The 24,037-nt window shown below is 41.9% G+C and overlaps 1 protein-coding gene across 1 annotated transcript in view; it reads right to left on the reverse strand.

Annotated features, from left to right (window-relative positions):
* GPHN (gephyrin) overlaps nt 1–24,037 on the reverse strand; it is a 562,913-nt gene that overhangs the window by 280,005 nt on the left and 258,871 nt on the right.

Genomic DNA, 24,037 nt, shown 5'->3' on the forward strand with positions numbered 1-24,037 from the left:
ATCTGTGCCTAAATTCCCCAGCATATGTCAATATTATTCCTCGCAGTGAATGTAGTTCCATGCTCTAATTTCAACTGGAATGGCCTGATGATTATCGGAGCAACACTGCTGTAAGCTCTCGGTGGAAAGAGTCAAGAATACAAATTAGTGAATGCTGTATGCCTAAAACAGCAGCAAAAAGGTGATCACTGCTTCTCGCTCACCTTTTCTCTGCTCCCTACTACATATCAGCACTTTCAAGGACCCAGTATGGTTCCAAGACTGGACTGAGAAACTCATAGCTCCATGATAAAATTCAATACTGACTTTTAGCACTGGATGTAAATTTCATTCAAATAAAACAGAATTTGTATTTTCTATCAAAACTGCATTTTAAACCAACACATGGACTGTACCACAAACTCAATATAGGCAGGAAATGGTTCAGGCATTGACCATACTGTATATCCTTCAAAACCTACAACAGGCACAGCAGGGAGCAAAATGAAGCCCTTTAACATGGTGTCTATTTAGAACGAGTATTACATGACACGTTCTCATGGGGTGTTCCCATCTAAACTGATCTTTATAGGTCATATTGTCCCTTTAATAAAATTTGTTAGTGTAGTTTTTTAAAGTGAATTTCTAGGCCAGCAGAGATGGTTTTATTTGTTAACAAATATTATTCAGCTATTTCTTCTCAAATTAAGTTGGACTGGGGGGCCAGTACTGAGTAATAACATCAGATGCTGCTACAGTAATCACATCAGACTTCTATGCAAGAAGTGGCCAAATACTCCCCTCTCATAACGTTATGCATCTATTTATCTTCAGTATGTCCTAAAGTGCCCATCATCATAGTATCTAGAAACTATTCAGACTAGCATTTCATTTAGTCAGATATCCCTACCCTAGCAGTTGGACTTGATTCTTCAGAAAAAGGTGAATGTATTGTCATTTTTCTATAATGTTATATGGGGAAAGGAAAGAACTATTTTTGTGACTGCTGGCAACAGATAAGGTGATGACTTGAAACATGAGATTAGATGTTGAATACTGTCTTGACTTTGAAAAAGGCTAAAAGAGTATTGATGGTCATGAAACAACCATAATGTTTTGAAAGAATGCCATCAATTTAGCTTAAGCCCCAGATATATGTTTAATATAACTTTATTAAAAAAGATTTTACAAATCCATGGTAATTTTTTCATGAAAATTCTTTTCCCTCAATTAAATGAAAATAGTTTCATTTGAACCTTTCCCTGTAATACTGGAAACCCAAATACAATATTACTATTAGAGCTGACTGGAAAAGTTCAGCAAACATCTTCTCATCAAAATTTGCCTATTTCTCAAAATTCAAAAATTTGCACAGATATTTTGATTTCACCAGAGTTCCAGTAGAACCCAGGTAAGGGTCCAATGGATCCCACCTACCTGATTTTCTGCCAGATCGTCTGACCAGTTCCTTAGCAGCCATGCAGACTGCCTCAAAGTTGGTAACTCTACAGTTTCCAGGGTCTGAGGTAGCCTGCCATGTGGACTGCCTCTATACCATTCCAAATCAGAAGGAAACCAAACTAAAAAGAATTAAATCCTCCAGAAATGGAATACCTTTCTCTTCACAGCTCTAATTGTCATGGATTTGCCTGAAAATCAGAGAGTGAAAGTGAACAATCTAGTTTCAGACCTGCAAAGTGTCATTCCCATGCATGATCCTTGCATTTGGCAGATCTATCAAACCTGCCCTCATCTCAGGTAAAATAGAGACAGAGATAGGACTCTCTTACACAATACCCTTTGGCAGATACATTAGACTGGCAGCCAGGAGACCACGGAATATGATCTAATCTCTTTGATTAAGTGCTGTTAATATTTCTGTGCAGCTCACAACCCTTATTACTGATCTAGGCCATGAGGCAGGCAACTATGATTCTCTTGTTTTACAACTAAGGTAACTTGGGAGGTTGTACAAGGCTACTTCATCCCCATACTTGAAAACTTTTTCCATTCTGGAGAATAAATGTGTCTGTTGGAATCCTTTTTGCTGTGAAGAGAATGTTTTTAACCCAGAGGAACATATTCTTTCTGATAAAACCAGTCAGCTAGTGTTCATGCTGTGAGATGAAGAGTGTATGTATCAGAATGCAAGACCTGGCCACAATTCTGATGTACCAGGTCTGGTTTAGAGATAAGTGTATCAGAGATGAATGGAGAGATTTCAGAGATATAGGTACCAAAATTGCCTTGGACAGGCTGGGGCTATCATGATCATTTTGTCAGATTCCTGCTTGAGCTTTCTGAGAATCCTGGGTATTATGGAATCAGGGGATATGTGTAACAGAAGGCCTAAGGACCATGCAATCAGGAATGCATTGAAAACAGATGGCTCTGACCCTTTCTGAAGCAGAAGCGAGACACTTCTAGTTCTCTCTGTTAGCAAACAGGTCTATGGTCAGGAGACTCCACTTGGAGGAATATAGTTTACAGAATCACTATCATATATGGACCACTCGTGGTCATCTACAATTCTCTGCCAAAGTGATCTACCAGTATGTTCTGTATTCCTGCAGATGAACTTCCCTCAGTTGCCCTCATGGTGGATGCAGAAGTTCCAAAGTCATACAGCCTCTTGACATGGTGGAGTGGATTTTGCGCCATCCTGATTATTTATATAAGACACGATCGTAGTGCTATTCATCATGACTTGTATAGTAAGACCCTTGATGGCTGGGAGGAAAACTGAGCATGTTTAATAAATGGCTTTTAAATCCAGGATCTTTATGTGAAGCGTTTCCTTTTGAGCAGTCCCATAACCCCTGTATTTGCATTCAAATGGCATTCATACTCCAGTCTTAGATGGAAGTGTGTGTAGGAGAATGGAATCTACTGCAAACTTTTGTGGGGTCTAGCCACACTTTAACGATAATTAATGGTAGAATATGAACTAGCATTTCCAGTTGATGTCTACTTTGCTGATATACAGCCTTCAACCACCCTTCCATGCAGCATATATGAGGTTTGGCATGCTGAGTCATGGAGGTGCATGATGCCATGTGGCCTAGCAGTCTGTAGCACACTCTAATTGATGTTCTGGAGTCTAGATCAAGAATGACTTGAATCTTTCTGAAGATAGATAAGACATCACTATCATGGAGTCCAGAATCACTCCTATGAATTCTGTTTTTCATGTTGGAGCCATCTGCACTGTTGGTTAGACAGACTGATCTTTTTTTAAGCAGAAGTTTATAGTTATATGCAAATTATTTCCATATAAGAACATTAAATAATGTGCATAACATGTCACACATGGAGCAGCACATAACTGGGCAGTTACGAAATTTGATTGTCCAAACTCAGTGAAATGTCGTCCGTCTCTTCTCCCCCCAGAAAAAAAAAAGCCCAGAAAATCAATAGTGACAGCAGATTAAACCTTAAAATTCCTTAAATTTTAATAATCTAAGATGTTCATCAGCAAAACAGATAGGAACAATTTGGATTTTAAAAAAATAGATGGCATTTTGTCAGAGCTTCTTTATCACCTAGCAACAGTATTTGTCTCAATTACTTTCAGTAGTATTAAGTCTCATATGATGACTCAACAGGCCTTCAGTGGAGTAATGTTTTTTTTGACAAGTTTTGTACTGCACATTTTCAAAAAAGTCTATCATGAGCAAAATCTGTCAGTATCAGAATAGGAGGAAGAGGAGTTTATATTAAGTTTTCTTAACACAGCATCTCCATTTCATTATCTTATTTAGACAAAAGAAAACCTGCCAACTACAATCAGCTTTATAGAATACATATTTCATGTGCTTCAGTTTTGCCATCGTTCAGGACACATTAGCTATGTCTATACTTGGAGCTGGGGATATGATTCTCAGTTTAAGTAAACATATGCTCACCCCAATGACAGCAAGAGTGCTAAAAATAATAGTATACCCATGGCAGTATATACAGAGGTGAGCAGCAGCACTAGGTAGCCACCAAGTATGTACCCACAGGATCTAGGTAGGTTTGTAATCAAGGTGGCTAGCCCATACTACCATTTACCACTGCTCACTGATATAGTGATTACACTTCTATTTTAGCCTGTTAGCTCAATGAGATATAGTGTGTGTATCTCTATTCAAGCTGAGAATCACACCTCCAGTTCCAAGTGTAGGCATAGCCAGGACCACATTTTAAGGCACTGCTAAAAAGAAAAATAATACATTTAATGTGACATCATACAATGTAGCCAAAGATAAATATTTTTTTAAAGCTGTTCTTTATATAAACTAAACAGTAAGTAACTAGATACTATAGCTGTTCCATAAGTATGCTGAGGTACAGTTATAATTCTTAACTACTGCCTACACTAAAGAAAAATCAGTTCCTTTATATCAGGCAGTAAACCAGAATTTCATTCTACTTTAGAAGCTTTAATTGGACCACATAGATCTTTAAAACCACAAGGAAATTTATCCTATGTTGATATTAAATGTATTTATTTTCTCATTTCCAAAATACTGAGAGAAATGATAACAGGTTGTAATTATGTGTTCATCCAAATTACAGTAAAAACACTTCATAGAATCATAGACTTTAAGGTCAGAAGGGACCATTATGATTGTCTGGTCTGACCTCCTGCACAACGCAGGCAACAGAATTCAACCACCCATTCCTGTATCAAACCCCCTAACATAAAGTCTGAGCTACTGAAGTCCTCAAATTGTGTTTTCACGACTTCAAGGTGCAGAGAATCCCTCCAGTAAGGACCCATGCCCCACACTGCAGAGGAAGGCAAAACCCCCCCAGGGCCTCTGCCAATCTGCCCTGGAGGAAAATTCCTTCCTGATCTCAGATATGGTGATCAGCTAAACTCTGAGCATGTGGGCAAGACTCGCCAGCCAGGACACCCTGGTAAGAATTCTCTGTAGTAACTTAGATCCCACCCCATCTAACATCCCATCACAGGCCATTTGGACTAGTTACCGCTAATTGACAAAGATCAATAATGCCAAATTAGGCTATCCCATCATACCATCCACTCCATAAACTTACCAAGATTAGTCTTGAAGTCAGGTATGGTCTTTTGCTCCCACTGCTGCCCTTGGAAGGCTGTTCCAGAACTTCCTCCTCTGAGGGTGAAACCTTCGTCTAAACTTCAAGTCTAAACTTCCTGATGGCCAGTTTAATCCATTTGTTCTTGTGTCCACATTGATAATGAGCTTAATAATTCTCACTCTCCCTGTATTATTCCTCTGATATTTATAGAGGCCAATCATATCTCCCCAGCCTTCTTTTGGTTAGGCTAAACATGCCAAGCTCTTTGAGTCTCCTTTCATAAGACAGGTTTTCCATTCCTTGGACCATCCTAGTAGCCCTTCTGCCGCACCTGTTCCAGTTTGAATTCATCCTTCTTAAACATGGGAGACCAGAACTGCACACAGTATTCCCGATGAGGTCTCACTAGTGCTTGTATAACGGTACTAACACCTCCTTATCTCTTCTGGAAACCCTCACCTGTTGCATCCCAAGACCACATTAGCTTTCGTCATGGCCATATCACACTGGCGGCTCAGTCATCCTGTGCTCAATCAATACTCCGAGGTTCTTCTCCTCCTCTGTTACTTCCAACTGATTCGTCCCCAACTTATAATAAAATTTTGTTATTAATACCTAAATGCATGACCTTGCACTTTTCACTATTAAATTTCATCCTATTACTATTACTCCAGTTACAAGGTCGTCCTGGTCCTTCTCTGTATTGGCAATACCTCCCAGCCTTTGTGTCATCCAAAAAATTTATTAGCACATTCTAACCTATTATCCTGGTATTTAGACTACCCCTTCCTCCTTATGTCCATTCTCCTACCACGGCTGTATCCTTTCTTACTTCCCACCTAATCCTGTAACTCCGAGAAACACAAACCAAGAACACCCACCACCACCCACAGCAAAACAAACCCCCAAACGAGCACCAAAACACTGCCAGAACACCACACACTCCTTTCACTAGCCTGTCTGTTCCTCTGCCTGCCTCTTAATCTTCCCCCCAAAACTCCCCTTGCAAACTCCCACTCAAACTCCCCTGTTTATAGCTCTGTTTGTTGGCTCCCATGCCGCTGCAGCTGTCTTTATACACTCACAGAACACTAGGGTTTAGCTAGCTAACCCTGGAACACTGAGAACTGGAAATTCTCATCCAAGAAGCACTTTAACCCTTCCCCCCAAACTGGTGATTTTACTGGTACTACTTTTAATATCCCTCTGCCTGTAAACCTAGGCTCCTTTAGTACCAAGCCCACTGCTGAGACCTTAGAGAGTGAGAAAAACAAGAAATCCATTTTAGAAATCTCTAAAAATTATTCAGAATAGTATTTCCAATTTAAAATTATAGCCCCCCCAATAATATTTTTAAAAAGTTGTAATAATCTGAAAACAAGATTCTCAATCTGCAGTGCAACTAAGGGCAGGAGAGACAAAGAGACTTACAGCCTCCTTTTTGCTTGCCCTGCATAGAATTGTACCTGCTGTGTTTTCAGACTATAGTCCCTCCAGGTCAGGAACATGGTATTTGGTAGAACTCTTTAGTGGAGCTATAAAAAAAATGTTATAAACCTCAAACAAACAAGACTCCTTGGAATAATATTTGTACATCTTTCATTTATGTTGTTTGACTTTGTTTACAATTCAGATGTTCCATACAAACTAAAAATGAGGGGGGTAAATTCACATATTATGTAAATCAATGTTGTTTCTTAGAAATCCATGCAATTATGATTTTTCATACTAGTGGAAGGATTTCGCTCTGGAAACATAATTGTAAAAATGACTATTACATTCAAAAACTGCAGCACATGTAGAAAAATGAATCCAATAAAAATCTTTGTCCTCTGTAAAAATTATGAATAACAAATCTATTTTTAATACTCATCTTTCCCCTGCTTCTGTGGTGGAAGGGTCAGGCAAAGAGAAATGTGGTTTATGTTTAATTCCTCTAGACTAATTTTCACTCCAGAAAATCAAATCACAATTGTGCTTCTGACCTGTTTAGTACTTCACTGAAGTGCTTGAATCACTAATTGTTGCTATATATTTGTGTTACACAGAAATAAAGCATCTACCCAGTTGTCCTTTTATGCCTCAGCTCAGAATTGGTGTATAATTTTATTAGTCCATTTCTTAGGGCTGCTTCCTCCACTTCAATAGCTACGTTGTGTGTCTAAGGTCTACCATTCCATTTTATTTCCACCTCACCTCTTACTCCTTTTGAACATACTGCTTGATTTCTTTGATTTCTCCTACATCTAGAGTACAATTTTTTTTCTCTTTTTTCAATGGCATTTCAAGAAACTGTTGATACTTTTCTACAGCTCAGTTTTGATCAATGGCATACGGAACTCCTGTGAGCATCACTGCTAAATGTATTCTGCATTTTGAGAGAATTCCCTATTCCAAAGGCTCTTGATGTATATGCATGATATAGATCAGTTTAATATTTAATTGGCACATGTTCATTAGTCATGCTTTCTGGCTTTTTTACATAATTTTCTCTTTGTGCTTAGTCATCAGATGATAATTCACTTTGCTCCCTTCATAACCTGAAATGACTTGCTGGGGTTCCTATCCATTCACTGTCCAGAGCTGAACTGATTTCAGTTTTATATTGGTTACTTAGGACTTCGCAACTCATCTGTGGTAGAATTTTCTCATGTTCAAGTTGCTGATTTCACTAATGCAAAGATATCTTCCTACATTCTTTGCTCCTCTTCTTCCTGATTATAAGTCACCAACCTGCTTTCACACCTATATTTACATTAATAGATTCACAGATTTTAAGGGCAGAAGGGATCAGCAGGTCATCTAATCTGACCTCTTGTATAATATAGACTATAGATTTTACCGAGTTTCCTCTGCATCAAGCCCAGTAACTTGTGTTTGGCTACTGAAGAACTAGATGATGGGTGTGTATGAAAATATCAAAACTCTTCTTGATACAGTTTTTCCACTTTTTTGGATCAGGTTGGACTGAAGAATGATTTGCCCAGATTGATCTTTTATGCTGTAGAAGTCACCCATGAATGGTAATGATATTCTACCTGAAGATTGATTACCCAAGATGTCAAAAATTGGGTGGGCTGTTACCTCCTCAGTGGAGGTAAGTAGCTTCAAAGTAGCAGCCATTCTCTGCTTTAGCTCTTGGAAAGCTATGGTATCCTGCAAAAGAGAAGTGGCTGAAGAAATCCCCGCATTCCTGTCTGGTGATGTTTACCACATCCATTTCAGGATCTAATTCTGGGAATTCCTGAATGACTACTTGCTCTTCATCATCTGAAAATGATTCTTGGTGAATTGCCAGAGATTTTTCACTTTGTCTGGTTAATAATATTGGATCACTGATCGTGGTGGGGTCATCAGCAAACTTAATCAGTGATGATTTTATGTCTCCTTCCATTGATAAAAATGTTAAATAATTCATAGCCAAGAACCAATCCCTGAAGGCCACCACTGGAAAAAGACCCACTTGATTATGGTCCCCTGTTAACAGTTACATTTGGAGACCTATCAGCCAGTTTTTAATCCATTTAATGTGTGCCATGTTAGTTTTATATTATTCTAGTTTTTAATCAAAATGTTATGTGGTACTAAGTCAAATGCCTTGCAGAAGTTTAAATATATTATGTCAACATTACCTTTATCAACCAAACTTGTAATCTAATAAAAAATCAAGTTAGATTGAGAGGCTCTATTTTCCATAAACCTCTGTTGAGTTGCATTAATTATATTATCTTCCTTTAGTTCTTTACTGAGTCCCGTAACAGCTGCTCCATTATTTTGATCAATGTCAGGCTGACAGGCTTGTAATTACTGGGTCATCCAGTTTACCCGTTTTAAAACCTGCACATTAGCTTTCTTCCAGTCTTCTGGAACTTCCCGAGTGCTCCAAGACTTACTGAATATCTAGCTGGGCAACTGGGTGGCTACAATTGCTGGAGGCAAAATTTTGTTCCTTCACTTTTCTGCTCTTCTTCATAGAAACCAGCTTCACTGGAACAGTGTTACTAGAAGACACTTCCTTTTCCCAGAGTCAATATTTCTGGATCCAACATGGAAAACTTTTCTGTCAGTTCTGAAGATAACACAGCTATACTAAGACTAAAATATCAAATATATTTACAACTATGAATCTATTCTATATAAAACTATTTAAAACTCACATAGTAACCATAGTCACTACCCTATAGAAGGGATTCAGGTTCTTTCTGGAGTAGTTGCTGGTTCATCATGGCTGGTAGTTGGAAGGAACCAAGGCAGATGAAATGCTCTCTCCCTTATCCTTTTATAGCTATACTGCTAGAATAATTTGGAACAGTTAGGGGAGATGTAGAAGGACATGTGCAGGCTTCGACACGTCTGCTAACTTAAGTTCCACTGTTTGAGCTGCATGCACTGGTGCATCTGAAGAAGGGAAATATGCATAGGCCACTATAAGAAGAACTGAAATGTTTTCTGCAAAACATTTTCATTTCAGTGAACTGGCATTTCCCAATGAAAAGCCATTGGTCCAAAAATTACCAGCTAACACTATTTATGACAGTTGTGTTGCACAGATATCACTGATGGCATAACTAGGCTTCCAGAATCTCTATTACTAGTGCTGATACAGAAGAACAAAAGAACCTACTTAACTCTCAGATCCCAGGTTGATTTTGTATGGCTCAATGTTAGAAAAACAAACCCTTTAATTTATAAATTGACCAAACACGTGCTATTTCAGTCTCTTGTAACTTTCAAAGACGCAACTTTCAGGATGAATTTTCCAGACCTGGTCTTTCCTATAAGATGAATATTTACAGAGCAATGATTATTGCCTCATTCATCTTTGAATGGTGCATAGTGAGGATCTTGATAAGGCACCCTTCACTCATTCACTTTGCTTATTGTATGTGTTTAAAAAATTACTTGATAATTCTGTCTGGTGTTTAAAGATCCTATAAATAGTATATTTGTATCTGAGGTTATAGAAAAGTGTATGAGATTATACTGTATTTTTAAAATAATTTTGTGATCATGTAATTAAAATTCATTTACAATTACTATGCACAAAAGATCCAATTTAAGGTTGTGCATGCAACCATTATATTTCTATTTCCTGACTTTTGAGTACTTAATCATACTCCTTAAAATTTTCTAGCATAGTTTTTGATTGATAGCAATCATTAAGGGTGAAATTCTGGACCCACTGAAGTCAATGAGATTCATCTTAAGAGAAAAACGAAACTCGACAATGTCATTTTTAGGTGGGTGAGGTAATAATGCTTTTTAGTCACTTTTCAGAGTAATATCACATTAAATTGTAAATGATAAAATGATAAAATTATCTGCAAAGTCACTGACATCTGTAAGGGACAGGGGTCCTCTCAGTTCCATCCACATCCTGGCTTCAAGTCCTTATATTTCTCTCTTCCCACCCCCCTACCCCATTGGATGTCCAAGGGGTTCCTGGAACAAACAAACAAAAGAGAGTCCTCTCTCAGAGTCCATAGGAAAATAAAGAGAGGTAAGGATGACCTAGATCTCAGGCAGTCTTCTTGGGTCAGCCCTTTGGGCTTAGTAAAATGGGGTCTACTTCCAGCCCCTCCTCATGGGACATACTGCTCTGAGCTTGGGTTTTGCAGCTTCAGGAGAGGTGAAGTTTGCTGCTCTCTCTCTCTCAGTGAACTTGTCTCGGCTGTCTGAAGTGGAACAGTCCTCTTCCAGTTCTCCGTCCCTTTCTGTGGCAGGTTTCCCTTTAGGCTCCCATCCCCACTATCCCAGGCAGAACAAGCCTTGCAGGTGCACCGTGTTGGCGCTGAGCAAACATAAAGGAGCTCATTAGTGTCCTCTCCACCAGTGAGAGGGCATGCCTTAAACTGGACAGACCATCCTGGGGTGGTTTTGTCACCATTCCCAATCTCCTGTGAAAATAAATCATTGTTAGCATGCTTCTTTTCTGCCCAGTATAGTATTCTGAAACTGCAGGGTTGTAGTGCAGGGTACCATCCCCTTATGCATGCTTTGTGTCTTTCATGGTGCGAATCCAGCAGAGAGGAGTGTGATCTGTGACCAGGAAGAACGGGCTACTCAACAGGTAATACCTAAGGGAATCCATAGCCTATTTAATTACTAATGCCTCCTTTTCAATAACTGAGTAATCTTTTCTCTAGGAAAGAGCTTCCTACTCAGGTAGAGGAATGGGTGTTTTCTCCCAAAGTCTTGTGAGAGTACGGTGCCAAGTTGGATGTCCGAGGCATCTATCTGCAGTATGAACTCCTGGAAAAATTAGGGCTGAGAACCACCTGCACCCAGCATAGTCGTGTTTTCAGTTCATTAAAAGCACCTTCATTTTCTCATCCCACTAGATCTTCTTAGAGTTGTGACACAATGTTAGGGCATGTACCTTGTTGACTACTAGTTTCATCAGGCTGCCTCTTATGCAGTACCCCACACAGGTTCCTTCACCTACGGTTAACTTACACTTTGCAGGGTTGGCTGTAAGTTCCACATCCTGTAGGGCTTTCAATATTGCCTTTAAGTGCTGTAGGTAGTCTTCCCAGGGAGAACTATGGATGACAGTGTTGTCTATGTAGGCCGCAGCATATTCATGGTGGGGGCTGAGGATCCTATTCACAAGCTGTTGGAAAGTAATGGCAGCTCTGTGGAGGTAAAGAAGTATAGCCTTGACTAGGGGATGTGCCCAAAAGAGGTGGAGAAAGCTGTTTTCTCTTGTAAAAAAAAGAGATAAAAGGACCAGCAAATACTCATTTGTTAAGGTTAGAGTGCTCAGGTGTTTTGCAGGTCCCAGTCACTCTAGTAACTCATCTATCCATGGCATTGGGTAGGCATAGAATTTTGGGATGGCATTAAGCTTTCTAAAGTTGATGCAGAACCAAACAGAATCATCTGGTTTGGGAACAAGAACTATGGGGCTTCTCCATTCTCTTTTGGATTCCAGAATTACCCCCATATCCGCATTGACCACATTCTCCTCAGGCTGTATTTCACATCCAACGTGGCAATGGCCTAGTGCTCTTCCTGACCAGCTGGCCCAGGGTAGTCTCCAGATCTTGTTGGATCACTATATTCTCTCTGAGTGGGTGGAGAATAACACTGCAAAGTCCTTGAACAATTGGAGGAGTGGCTTCCCTTGTGCAGGGTAGAGTCCTCCCTGGTATACTATTGTTGATTCTTGGCTGCTGGATACTTGGAGTCCTAAATCAGGTTCTGGCAGAGAGGTTGTTATCATCAAGAACTCCTGCGTCTTCCAAGGCTTGAGAAGATTCATATAATAGATCTTGGTTTCTTTTCTCCTCTTGGTAGTCCTATTTCATAGTCCACTGGCCCGATCTACCTCACCACTCCAAACAGATCCTGCCATCAGACTTGGCTGAGGGTAGTAGCAGCAGGCCACAGTCAACCAGGATGAAAGTCTAGTTCTGCCTCTCAATTATAATTTCTTTCCTGAGTGTGTTGAACCATTCTCAAATTTTTTCTATGTTTCTGAGTTGTTCCCTTAATTGCAAGATATATTGTGTCGTGCTTAAGAACCTTACATCTTGTTCCTCCCAACCTATGCATAGCAAGTCCAACATTTCCCCTGGTTGATGACCATAAAGCAATACTAACAGAGAGAACCCATAGAGGCTTGCAGACCCTCCTGTCATAACCTTAGTCCCAGATTTGGACCTTAACGTCCAAAATATGGGGGTTAGCATGAAAACCTCCAAGCTTAGTTACCAGCTTGGACCTGGTACTTGCTGCCACCACCCAAAAACTTAGAGTGTTTTGGGGCACTCTGGTCCCCCTGAAAACCCTTCCCTGGGGACCCCAAGACCCAAATCCCTTGAGTCTCACAACAAAGGGAAATAATCCTTTTTCCCTTCCCCCTCCAGGTGCTCCTGGAGAGATACACAGACACAAGCTCTGTGAAACTACACAGAGTGACTCCACCTCTCTGTTCCCAGTCCTGGAAACAAAAGTACTTTCCTCTTCACCCAGAGGGAATGCAAAATCAGGCTAGCAAATCCAACACACACAGATCTCCCCCCCTGATTCTTCCTCCCAACAATTCCCTGGTGAGTACAGACTCAATTTCCCTGAAGTAAAGAAAAACTCCAACAGGTGTTAAAAGAAAGCTTTATATAAAAGAAAGAGAAAATACATACAAATGGTCCTCTCTGTATTAAGGTGATGAAATACAGGGTCAATTGCTTAAAAGAATATTGAATAAACAGCCTTATTAAAAAAGAATACAAATCAAAGCACTCCAGCACTTATATTCATGCAAATACCAAAGAAAAGAAACCATATAACTTACTATCTGATCTCTTTGTCCTTACACTTAGAAACAGAAGACTAGAAAGTAGAAACTACTTCTCCAAGCTCAGAGAAAGCAGGCAGACAGAAAACAAAGACCTCAGACACAAAATTCCCTCCACCCAGAGTTGAAAAAATCCGGTTTCTGATTGGTCCTCTGGTCAGGTGCTTCAGGTGAAAGAGACATTAACCCTTAGCTATCTGTTTATGACACCTCCCTTATGGCAAACAGGAGAAGCCGGTCCAATTGTTTGGGGTTGTCACTGACAAGCTTTTCAGCATTTATTAAATTGCTTAATCTGTGAGTAGTATGCCAAAAGTATCAGGGACATGGCCTTCAGAAGGGAGAACAGTTCACTCATCACCTTGGAAGGGAAGTTGGTCCCTTGATCTTCTAATATTTCACAGGGAAATCCCACATATTAGAAGAGCTTCAAGAGTTCCAGAGCTATCACTGTAGCTTTCACTCAATGCAGAGGAACAGCCCCCAGGTACCTGGCTGCATAGTTAAGGATCACTAATACATATTGATGCCATGAGACAGTTTTTTCTAGGGTGTCTGACCATTTCCACATTGATTCTTTCAAAGCATATCTTGATCAAAGGAAGAGGGACCAAGGGATGACATAGGGGCTGCTTTGATGCTGGCTAGCTGACATTCTGGGCAGGAGGAATAGTATTCCCTTACCTCAGTATGCAAACCTAGCCAGTAGAACTGGCTAATACTCGAGACAATGTCTTCTTCCTTCCCAGGTGTCTAGCACACGGGATATGGTTTGCAAGTAGCAACTTCACCCTGTGGTACCTGTGTAGCACCAGCAACTGGGCCCTCATCACCTCCATTTGTTGATCCTTTTCAATTGATGCAAGCGTTCCTTGAGCACAAAATGTGGGGTACTGTTCACTCTGCTGAGGCTCTATTACCACACTTTTATAGTTGTTCATATATATGGCTCAGTATAGGGTTGTTCTTCTGTTCTTGTATTAAATTCCTGCTCTGTAGGATTGTTTCCAGGTCCCGACTAATTACCTCTTCTTCCCCGAGATGCTGGCAGCTGTGTATCTGGTTGTAGCCTGGATCCTCACCTGCTATCTATGGCTTATGCCCTAATGACTTGCCAGAAAAAGGGCCAGTAGTTGGTCTATGATTATGGAGTAGGTCAGATTTTCAGCTAAGGCTACTATTACCACTGCAGTATGCGCTACCATTGTCAGTTGTAGTTGCTGGCTGGAACTACTGTCTGACTACAACTAGAGTCCAAGAGTCCTTCTCTTGACCACCACCAGGAGCATCAGCTTAGGGGGGTCTTTTTCCATGCCAGGGTTTTCTGCCATCCAACCCTGGGCAAATTTTGCATTTCATAAGAGGACATTTCCTCTTTGTGGTCCAGTCTGCCCACAGCATGTTAACGGGCTGGCACTACCAGCATCTTTCCTAGATGAGGATGGGCCTGATTATGGGATGGCAGCTGGATTCTGGTCTGTGAGTTCTGCTCCTGTTGTCTGAGGTGCCTGGCAGTCCCTCTGCACCCGACCCCCTTGCCTTCCTGGGACTTCCCCGGTCCAATGGGTGGTCTGACCATCTGGAAGGACCCCTTCACAGCTAGGCCTCTCAGGTAGATTGCTGCTGATTCTGCCCCTAATGATCCTTTGCTCCTACAAAGTCCTTCATTAGCTTTACCATTTCTGGTAACGTCCCTGGCCAATGTTATAGCAATCATCCTTGGCTTTCATGAATAATATCTTTATGAATTGTTCTATCACAACGGCCTCAGCCACCTGGGCTTCTGATTGCTCCCCAGATGGAGCCACTTTCAACACTGTTGTCAATCTTTGCACCCTATCCAGGGTCTTTGCCCCCTGGGAGTAGCTCTCAGTTCTAACCCGTTGATGGAGGGTTTTCTTAGAATTATTCAAGTAATCCAAAATGTTGGACTTTACTTGTTTGTAGTCTTTTGTCCTCTCTAAGTCCAGCTATGATAGGGTCGCCTGGACCAGACTTTGTAAAGTATGGGGCCAGGATCAAAACTCACTATCCTGGGGACTACTGGGCTGCTAGTGTCACCCTCTCAAATATAACTCAAATATAGGAAGGCTTCAGGGTCATCGTCCGGACCCATCTCAATTAGCTTTACTGATACTGGCAGAGGAATCCCCTTGGCAGACACATGACCTCCTGGGACTTCCAGAGGGCATAGGGCTGGTACTATCTGTTGCATCATCTCCTTTTGAATGCCTGCTGCTGGGCCATCAGTTCTTCAGCAGCTGTTGCTGTGGTCTGAACTTGTTTCTGGGTAGTCCACTGCTGCAGCAATTTGCTGTTGGAATTGGCTGTTGCTGAGCAGCTTGCTGCTGCTGTATCTCTGCTAACCACTTACACCACTGCTCTGGTTCCAGCTTGCATGGAGCATCTGAACTGTATTCCCTCTAATGCTTTTTTTTTCTTAACCCCCTTGTATCAGATGTAGTTATGTCTGCATTCTCCATCATTTGTGGGAGGCAGAATTCCCCTCAAGTTCCCATCCACACCCTGCTTCAGGTCCTTATACTGTCCTTTCTCCCCGCCCCACCCCCCAGGCAGATGCCCAAGGAGATTCTTGGAGCAAACAAACAAAAGAAAAGTCCTCTCCCTCTTTCTTCCCTTATGAGACAGCTGAGTCCGTAGGGAAAGAGAGAGAAGTAAGGGTGACCTGGATCTCAGGCAGCCTTCCTGGGTCAGCCCTTTGGTCTGAGTCTAAATGGGATCTATCTTAAGCCCCTCCTCATGGGGTATACTGCTCTGAGGCAGAGTGCTTGGCTATACTTGCAAGTTAGACCTCATTAAAGCAGCCCCGGGCGCTGTAACTCCTGAAGTGTCCACACTGGCAAGGCACTTAGAGCAGCTGGACTCTGCAGCTGGAGCACTCCTGGTAATTCACCTCCATGAGAAGCATAAAGGGTGTCTGCTGCTGTCTGAACTTACAAACATCCATGCTGACATACTCTCTGCCCCCGAAAACACACTGTCCTCTCCCCCCACATACACAAAACACACTCCCTGTCACACTCCACCCTCTTACCCCTCATTTGAAAAGCACGTTGCAGTAACTTGCACACTGGGATAGGTACCACAATGCACTGCTCTTTGTGGTGATGCAAGAGCTGAAAATGTGGCCACACCAGTGCACTTGCAGCCGACAGTGTAAACACACAGCAGTGTTTTCCCTGCTGTGGTTTAACTCCCAGCGCTCTATATTGCAAGTGTAGCCAAGCCCTTAGTGTTGCAGCTGCTGGAGTGGTGAGGCTTGTTGCTGTCTCCCTCTCAGCAAGCCTACATCAGCTGAGCTGGAGCAGCCCTCTTCCTGTGGCAGGCATAGGTGTTGGAACTAGAGGTGCTAGGTGGGTAGGGGAGGGGTCAGGGGTGCTGCCACACCTCCTGTCCTTGAAGTGGTTTCCCATTATATACAGGGTTTAAGTTTGGTTGCAATGGCTCTCAGCACCCCGAGTATAAAAATTGTTTCAACACCCCTGTGGTGGGTTTTCCCTTTAAGCTTCCCTCCCTCCAGATAGAATGAGCCTTGCACATGCACCTCTCTGCTGTTCAACTGGCTCAGAGGACCTTGTTAATTTCTGTGAGGCCATGCCCCTTTACACAGTCTGATAACTTCTTGCCAGCAGGTACTTCTAGTATTTTGACATTTCATGACCAAAATGGATTTTCAAACTGCTCTAGGAGTATATTCAGGAATCAATTTGTAAAATCAGTAACTGGCTGTGTCTTGGTTACAACATATGTTAGCTATAAATAAGTCTCAAGTGAGTTCTTTTTTGGTATGTTTCACACACTTATCTAGCTTCTAGCTTGTCATTTTAATAATATTTTCCGGCATAATCAATACATTATGCAAATGTTCTGTTCTGAGCAGTGTTTCAGAGATCATTTCTTAAATGTGTCTTAAGACTACTTGATTTCTTTTACCTGAGATTCCTATGGAGCCTTTGTACCTATTTGAGAAGTAGTTTGCATCTCACAAGTAAATTAAGATATATGTATTGCTTTTATTCATCACAGTCCCAAAGTTCATACCTCCCTTTTTCCACAGAAAGAGAGAATCTATGGATTAACATCTTACTGCCTTTGAAGATTCTGAAGAGGGCTAAGCAGGGAGTATGACGGGATCCCTGGGGTTCAGCCTGGGACTGTGAGACCGCTGTGCCTCCTTAATATTCGAGTCTGGGCTGTCTCTCACAATGCTTTGCGAGTGATAAACAGCAAACCCCATGCACACGCTGTTATCACTCAGCACAACTGCATTTGGAGCCCCCACCCAGCTAGATTGCATGAATGCTTCCAGAGCCACTTATGAATCACACAGAAAAAGCCACCAGCCAAATCTGCCCCGCTCCCAGCACTGTACCTCAGGAATATACCATCAAGATGAGCAGTGCAAATTTATTAATTGGTTCACCAATTCATCAATGGAAAGTGAATATACACCAGCCTTTGCAAACCTGAGCAGATTTACCACAAGCTTCAGGCAAACCCACTGGTAAAGATAAGCAGCAAAAGAAGTTTATTGACTAAAAGATAGATTTTAAGTGATATTAAGTGATAGGCAAAAAATCAGAGTTAGGGCTGGTCTACACTATGCGGGGAAATCGATCTAAGATACGCAACTTCAGCTACGTGAATAACGTAGCTGAAGTCGAAGTATCTTAGACTGAATTATCTACCGTCCTCACAGCGCGGGATCGACGTTCGTGGCTCCCCCTGTCGACTCCACTACCGCCGTTCGGGTTGGTGGAGTTCTGAGATCAATAGGAGCTTGTTCGGGATCGATATATCGCGTCTAGATGAAATGCGATATATCAATCCCCGAGAAATCGATTGCTACCCGCCAATACGGCAGGTAGTGAAGACGTAGCCTTAGCTCCCAAAGAAAAAAGAGAACACGCAGTCTAAACTCTCAATCCTATTAGACTGAGCAACATCTTGATCAGGCAGTTTTTGTCATGCCACTGGATATTACAGTCTTTAATATACAGGTTTGTCCCTTAAACCTTGGCCAGTCTCCTCTGTTGGAGTCTTCAGTCTTCTGAGTCTCTTTGTTGCTTGCAGCATAGGTGGGGGCAGGAGAAAGGTCAAACATGAGCCTCCTGTATTCTGTTTTATACCTTCAGTCCATGTGCTTGGAGAACACAAGTCCAGGCATGTCCGGGAGTGCATTGTTGAGTCCCCAGGCAAGGCTGAACAATTCCCCTGGTGTGTCTATATGCAGGTGAGTCATTGAATTGTATCTCCCTTGCTGGACAATGACTGTTGATGGTTCTTTGACACCCCACCAGGGTGCTGGTTACTCTCCTTGCTGTTGTCTCTGTGGCCTGCATTGTGCAGGCGGTCAGACTAGATGATCGTAATGGTCTGTTCTGACCTTAAAGTCTATGAGCTAATATCTGGCTGATTCTCCAATGTACAGCATGTTTTAGTGACAACCATACAACACAATCTCATAACTTCATACATATTAAGATGACTTTCAGCTGATCATAAGCTTTCCCTGATATCTCTATGGCATGCTTTATACACAATATCACAATTATATAGATGAAAAATGTGGGGGTTACAAGATGCTCCCCCAAGATATAGTATGTCACAAGGAGGTTCAGTAGTTTTAGCACTATGCAGGTTAAAATGAACAGTAAGTCGTAGGTACATAGGTTCCAGCCAAAACAAGCATCTTCCCATTGTTGTTGCTGTGTTTGAATCAGAGAGTAAAGTTCAGCTGAGTGTCTGAAATTTCTGATGCTTCACAAGAATAGAAAGTTCCCTGCTCAAGCTTGAGTTAGTTTAAGAGATGTGAAACCATGGAAAGCACTCTGAGCTAGGAAGTGCTTTCTTTCTTCTCGTCTTTAAGAGAAAAAATACACACAGTAACCTTTAAAAGAATCCTAAACTATTTAGATACCTTAAATAACACCAGTTTTAGAAGTGGTGAGGCCTTTTCTCTAATATGTCATGCCATGCCATCTAATTTTCTATTATTACGTCTCATTTGTGTTCTGTTAGGTGATGTTCACCTACGTAAAGATCTCTAAAACTGGTAACAAAAACTCTCTCGCTAAATATATTACAATCTCATTATTTTTATATATATTTGCAAAATCATGCATTCATGTGGTTCAGAAACAAAACATCTTGGTAATAATTAAAAATATCATCCTATAAGTTGTATAATGCCTTTCACACCCAAAGCACTTCATATATTATATAGTGTATATCAAGTAGTTACTTCAGCCTGCTAGGGAATGCAACATTTTGGAGTGGAAGAGATTCTTGTAGTTTTGCTGCCATTGGGTGAAATCACAATGTTCAGTACAGACACTGAAAAAGTATACATTATTCCTTTTGGGAAGGTGGTCTATTGACTGCATCTTAAACTAGTAAGGATATAGATTAAACATATTGAAAGGACCATGCAACATCCATGTAGAGGAATGGGAAAGTGCTAATGTACCTTTGCTATCGCAAGTTAGTGTAAAGCTTTTTTTTTTTATTTAAATGCACCCACCATTTCAATATTTAGAAGTATGTTACCTTTCAGATAAGATGCAAAACTGAGGTCCTGACCATCTATTGTCATTAACAATCCTATGGTACTTTTTGTAAGACTAAGGTATTAGCTCCAGTGTCTTACACAACTTCCAACTTGTTTTCTTTAAACATGGCCTCTCCCCTGTACAGCTTCATCTGGAGTACAGTATTCTTAACTTCCTACCCTAAACTGTTGTGCAGTGTTGCTCTGCTTTCCTATGAAAGAGAGCTAAGATATTAAAAACTGTCCTCTTTTGTACCCTATTCAAAAGTGGTAAGTATCCAACTGCTCCCATTGACCTCAACTCTTATCCTTACTTGTTCAATACATAACCAACAGACCACCATCATGAACAGGAAGAAGCCAAAAGAACATTGAACATTACAAATTATTCCAGTGGAATGGTACATCGGAAGTAAGGATAATTGCTTCTCTCACTATAAAATGTTTTTGGAACACAGTGAAGCTGTTAAAATATTTGATAGTCTAAAAATTCAAGGCAACCCAAAGTAGTTATGGACAAAAAGGTTAACAGCAGTAAAACAGAAAAAAACAACCCTAGACATGTCAGTCTAAGTGCAAATAGTGAAAGCTAATATAAATATCACCTTTACAGAGTTACTAACAAAGTTGAAGACATTTCATCTACCCTTATTATCAATGAAGCCAGAGTAGGCACCTGAGACTGAATGCAAAAGTTTCTGATGGAACAAACCTAAATATCCCTGTATATCCTGTATCAGAGGGGTAGCCATGTTAGTTTGGATCTGTAAAAGCAGCAAAGAGTCCTGTGGCACCTTATAGACTAATAGATGTATTGGAGCATGCGCTTTCGTGGGTGAATACCCACTTTGTTGGATGCATGTCACATGCATTCGACGAAGTGGGTATCCACCCACGAAAGCGCATGCTCCAATTCGTCTGTTAGTCTATAAGGTGCCACAGGACTCTTTGCTGGCTGTATATCCTGTGAATCAACTATTTAAAAAGTAAAACTCAGCCACCACTGCACCTCTATTGATCTCTGATGACTCACTGGCATTATCTCCTCATACATTTCTCCAAGGATTATTAAGCCAAATCATTTCTGAAGTCCTACTGGTAATTCAAAGATACACATAAAAACATGGCCACAAGAAATCAAATAAAAAATATAGTTTTTTTTTACCATTTTATCACCAAGATAGTTTGTCTCAGTATCCCAAAAAAAAAAAAAAAAAATTATTGAATGCACAAATATCAGAATGCTGAAAATTAGGAGCATTGTATTCTAATCCAGTATTGCTCCATGTGAAAGGAGGCTGTGATGGAGTATACAAATCCTGCACTGGAAAGCAAGGGATTAAGGAACAGCTTTAGGCCCAGGCAGCCCCATCCAGCCCCACTTGCAAAGCCTGCACAAGCTGGAGGCAGGGCTTTAAAAAGGGGAGCAGAGCAGTTCAGAGGCAGGTGGTATAAGGGAGCTGATTGCTGCTCTGAGGGGAAAGTACTGCCTAGGAACTCACTGCCTGATGCCTGACACTACAAACCTGTGCAAACCCACAAAGAAGAGGTACATGACTGAGTGCGCATATCAGAGACTTGATTGGAGTGATTTACTCTGGGAAGCTAAAGGAGACTGTGGAAGGAAGTGACTGTAGGGGGGGAAAGGGGGCGCAGCGGCTTAGCACCGCAAGGTGTCAAGTGTAACTGCCCACCATTGGGCCCTAGACCACAGCCTGCTGGAGATGGTGGTCCTGGGCTCTGCTACCTGCTCCAGAAGGATGTTATGACTGCAACAGCCTCCAGCTAGGGTGAGGGGCCAACTGGAAAAGACTTCGACTGTTCACGGGCTCAGTCCCCAAAAATCCCTGTGCTAAAGGGGAAAACTGGAAACCACTGGGGTGGAGGTGCTGAAGGATGAGACTGTGTTTCAAGAGGACGATGACTTGACAATCCTTGCCTGATCTGTCAATGATTGTGCATCTTATATAGAGCCATATTGGGAAGAGAGACTTCCCCTAACTGGATAATTCCATGCATACCAGTGTCATAAACAGATAGCTAAGGGTTAATGTCCCTTTCACCTGAAGCACCTGACCAGAGGACCAATCAGGAAACCGGATTTTTTCAACTTTGGGTGGAGGGAATTTTGTGTCTGAGTCTTTGTCTGTCTGCCGGCTTTCTCTGAGCTTTGGAGAAGTAGTTTCTGCTTTCTAATCTTCTGTTTCTAAGTGTAAGGACAAAGAGATCAGATAGTAAGTTATATGGTTTCTTTTCTTTGGTATTTGCATGAATATAAGTGCTGGAGTGCTTTGATTTGTATTCTTTTTTAATAAGGCTGTTTATTCATATTTCTTTTAAGCAATTAACCCTGTATTTGTTACCTTAATACAGAGAGACCATTTTTATGTATTTTCTTTCTTTTTTATATAAAGCTTTCTTTTTAAAACCTGTTAAAGTTTTCTTTACTGGGAAATTTCAGGGAAATTGAGTCTGTACTCACCAGGGAATTGGTGGGAGGAAGAAATCAGGGGGAGATCTGTGTGTGTTGGATTTGCTAGCCTGATTTTGCATTCCCTCTGGGTGAAGAGGAAAGTGCTTTTGTTTCCAGGACTGGGAACGGAGAGGGGGAGTCACTCTGTTTGGATTCACAGAGCTTGTGTCTGTGTATCTCTCCAGGAGCACCTGGAGGGGGGAAGGGAAAAAGGATTATTTCCCTTTGTTGTGAGACTCAAGGGATTTGGGTCTTGGAGGTCCCCAGGGAAGGTTTTTCAGGGGGACTAGAGTGCCCCAAAACACTCTAATTTTTTGGGTGGTGGCAGCAAGTACCAGGTCCAAGCTGGTAACTAAGCTTGGAGGTTTTCATGCTAACCCCCATATTTTGGACGCTAAGGTCCAAATCTGGGACTAGAGTTATGACAACCAGGAATTACTTTTTCTGGCTCAAAGTTATTGCAGAAGTGCAAATATTTTGCCTTTGTACCACATTTCAACAAATATCATCTAAGTTCTCCCAGGTGAGAGTAACTTGAATACTTGTGGTCTTCATGTCTGCAAATTACTCAATTTGATTACAGTCCAAGAGTGAATTATTGCCTTATTCCAAATAATGTGGGAAGACTGGTTACTTACCTGACAGCAGGGGTCTCAAACATGCAGTCTGCAGAGCCATTCCCTGCCGCCTCCCAAGCTCCCTGTGCCCCCCGCCCAGTTATTTCCTGTCACCGCCAAACTCCCCTCACCTCCGCCGCCTCCAAGTTATTTTCTGTGACCGCTAGGCTCCCCGCACACTGCTCCTCAATGTTTGGGGCCACGTCACTCCCCCTACCCCGCCTTCCGCCCCCACGCACCTCTCCCCAAGTGTCCCCCGGCACCCACTTGCTTCCCCCCTTACTGCCCTGGAGCTGCAGCTCACGCTGACTCCATCCCTCTGCTGTCCGGCATCACCTGCTGTCGCAGGGTCCTAGTGCCCCCTCCACTAGGGCCAGGGCAGGCTGCCCTTCCCCTGCCCTTCTGCCCTAGTCCTGAGCCTCTTCAATGCCCTAAACCCCTCATCCTCAGCCCCAGTCCTCATCCTTGCACCCCCTCCTGTCCCCAAACTCCATCCCAGAACCTGCACCCCTCACCATCTCCTGCACCCCACCCCCTGCCCCAGCCTGGAGCCTGCATCCAGCACTCAAACTCCATCCCAGAGTCTGCACCCCAGACCCCCTCCCCCACCCAAACTCCCTCCCAGAGCCTTAGGCAGGTGGGGGCGGAGTTTGGGGGGGCAGGTTCTGAGCACCACCAAAATTCTACAAACCTGCCACCCTTGGAAGAGGCAGAGCAGGGGTGGACTGGTGGTGCAGCCCAGTGCAAGGGAGGGGGGGAAGGCTTTAACAGAAGTAAATATAACTAAGTGCGTGTTTTGTCCTTTGAGTGAGGTGCATTACTGAGTGTATATCTTTTCTTAAAACTGCTTGGAAATGACAGTTGAAAAAAAGAACACTCATGGAAGAAAAGAGTTTTCCAAGACAAATGGGAGAATTTATATTTTTTCACAGAGAGAAAAGATAAAACTCAATGCCTTATTTGTCAGCAAATGATTGCTGTTCTCAGGGAGCATAACATGCATTGGCACTACAACATGATACACCATGAAAAATATGATGCATTCACCA

The sequence above is a fragment of the Gopherus evgoodei genome, chromosome 4 (genome assembly GCF_007399415.2).
Source record: "Gopherus evgoodei ecotype Sinaloan lineage chromosome 4, rGopEvg1_v1.p, whole genome shotgun sequence".
Taxonomy (NCBI): Eukaryota; Metazoa; Chordata; order Testudines; family Testudinidae; genus Gopherus; species Gopherus evgoodei.